This window comes from Silene latifolia, chromosome Y (assembly GCF_048544455.1).
Source record: "Silene latifolia isolate original U9 population chromosome Y, ASM4854445v1, whole genome shotgun sequence".
NCBI lineage: Eukaryota > Viridiplantae > Streptophyta > Magnoliopsida > Caryophyllales > Caryophyllaceae > Silene > Silene latifolia.
Window position 1 is genome coordinate 92,869,559 of NC_133538.1, and position 2,799 is coordinate 92,872,357.

At 44.5% G+C, this 2,799-nt stretch overlaps 1 non-coding gene across 1 annotated transcript; it reads right to left on the bottom strand.

The window, feature by feature from the left end:
* Positions 1-1,016: 1,016 nt before the first annotated feature.
* On the bottom strand, positions 1,017-1,122 carry LOC141636162 (small nucleolar RNA R71). Its single transcript, XR_012540794.1, has one exon. It is a non-coding gene; the product is annotated as a small nucleolar RNA R71 (small nucleolar RNA).
* Between the last annotated feature and the right edge of the window lie 1,677 nt (positions 1,123-2,799).

Here is a 2,799-nt window from a genome sequence, read left to right on the forward strand (position 1 = left end):
TTCCATATTCGTCTCGCATTAATTTGTCTAAGTTGTTTACAGTTGAGTCACTAGACTGCCGTAGTGAACCGAAATCCTGACATGTCCCTTCTCTATCTGATAGTTTAATTCTATTTTCTTGCCTTTATTGCTCTTATCTCTGCTTCTCTTTCCTTTTACCCTTTTAGTTTAGAAAACCAATTTAAATACCCCCCCCATTTGTGACCAAATAGACGGACTTCTACAGATATCTTGCCTCCCTGAGGAGATCGACCTGACTTCCCTAGCTATATAGTTAGTTTAGTTAGTTTATTTTTGATAGGTGCACGACAGACGTATCAAATTTTAGCGCCGTTGCCGGGGAGGCAATTGCCCTATCTGTCTTTGTTTCCTTTATTTTATCCGTCTTAGGGAATTTTTATTCCTTGAGACAGTTCTTATTTATTTTCTTTCAGTGTTGTTTATGCCTAGGTCAGACAGGTTTGAGTTAGTTTCAGCTGATTTAGAGCCAGAGAGACTATTCAGGCATAGACTCCGTCTGCAGAGAAAACCACGAAAGGAAGACTTGAGTACTTTCGAGCCAGAGCTACATCATTCTCTTTTCGCAGAAGACCAGTCTTTAGAAGAAGACATTCCTATTTCTGTCTTTCAACCAGTAAAGATGCCTAACATTGCTAGTCACTCGGAGCCTAAAGCATCGTATATTCCTAAAGGTTTCAATCTCCAGACTGAGGATGGGAATACATTTGACATCCGTCCTTCCTATATCAATCTGGTGGAGAGAAATCTCTATAGAGGTGTGGTAGGTGAAGACCCGAGGAAGCATATGGAGGTCTTTACGGACTACTGTTCTACTATCCCCGCCGCAAAGGGGGTAACTCAAGACAAGATTAAGGAAGTTCTATTTCCTTTTTCTTTGACCGATCCAGCCAGGGAGTGGTTGACTGACTTGGACCGTACGGCTGCAGGGGTTACAAATTGGGAGACCCTTGCTCTTGCTTTTTATAAGAGATATTTCCCTCCACAGTGCACTAATCAGCTGAGGGCAAAGATTACGAGTTTCAAGCAGGCACCTGATGAGACTCTCTATGAAGCATGGTCCCGTTTCAAGAAGTTGGTGAGGTCTCTTCCTCACCATGGTTTTGACACATGGTTTCTGTCTAACCAGTTCTACAATGGGCTGTATGATGATCATAGAGCCATACTTGATGCGTCATCTAATGGGAGATTCCAAGAGAATACTGACGATGATAAGAGATGGGCCCTTATTGAAGAGATGGCGAACCACAGTGCTGAATATGGAAACCCGAGGGATGGTATTAGAATAGTTCATGCAGTCGATAAACAAGTGGTGGCTCAGCTGGAAGCCATGAATGCTAGATTTGATAAGTTGGAGTTACATTCTGCTGGGGAGCCTCAGACGGTCCATATGCTTACTAGAGGGGAGACCATCACATGTGAGAGGTGTGGTAGCAACGACGGTCACACTGCTGTTGGCTGGCTTACAGAGAAGGAACAGGTCCTTGCCTTTCAACAATACAGGCAAGGAGGGGGTTCCTATTATAATAACCAAGGGGCAGTCCATCCCAATTTGAGGTGGACTAGTCAAAATGTGCTCAATCCTACCCCTCCTCCGCACCAGCAGCAGTCAAATGTCCCTCCACATAAGACTCAACAAGGCTTTCAGAAGCCTCCTTCCTTTCCTACACCTAATCAAGGTGCCTCGTCTTCTGGTGGGGTAAGTGAGATAGGTGAGTTGAAGACGATGTTGCAGTCTTTAAAAAAGCAGTGGAAGTTAAGCGACCAACAAAAAGATGCTTCTATCAAGGCACTTGAAACTCAGGTTGCCCAGCTAGCCGCTAACCAGTCCATAAGGAAACCGGGTCATTTACCGTCACAAACTGACAAAAATCCACATGAGACGGTAAATTTAATTAATTTGAGAAGCGGTCGTTCATATGAGGGACCAGAGTGTTGAAATCAGACCCGAGGAAGGAAATAATAGCTAATGAACAGTGTTCTGTCAAAGGAAATGAGCTGACGGCTAAGAAAGTACTCGATCGACTAGTTTCTGGAGGTCGATCGAGTAGATTTACTGAAGAAAGTGCTCGATCGAGTGGAATTTCTACTCGATCGAGTGAACAGGAAAAAGCAACTGCTGGATCGAGTGAAATTTCTACTCGATCGAGTGATGCTGTTGAAGAAACTACTCGATCGAATGGGAATTTGGTCGATTGAGTAGTATGGATAATGGACGGCTTGATCGAGAGCCTGCTAGTGCTCGATCGAGTGAGAAATTGCCTGAAAGACCTCGCTCGAGAGGAAAGAAGCGTCCAAAGGATACAGAACTTGATCCGGCTGACACGTTAGAAGAGATAAACAAGGGACTCGAGATACCCATCACGGTTCCCTTCCCGAGGCGTCTGCAGAGTACTAAAGCTAATCAACAATTCGGTAATTTGCCGAGATCCTGAGAAGCTTGCAGGTCACTGTGCCATTCGCCGAACTGCTGACACAGGTACCCTCTTACCTTAAATTTATGAAAGAAATTTTATCGCGTAAGAGGCACATTAGTGATAATGAGACGATAGCCTTGACTGAGGTAAGGACGGCCCTAGTTCAGAATAAGTTACCTCCCAAACAGTCAGACCCGGGTAGTTTTTCGATTCCGTGTCATATTGGTACCCACTTGATTGATAACGCACTATGCGATCTAGGCGCTAGCGTGAGTGTCTTACCGTTGTCTCTGGCTAAGAGACTTGGTTTGACAAAGTTTAATTGCACCAACATGACTGTTCAGATGGCTGACCGTAGCATATC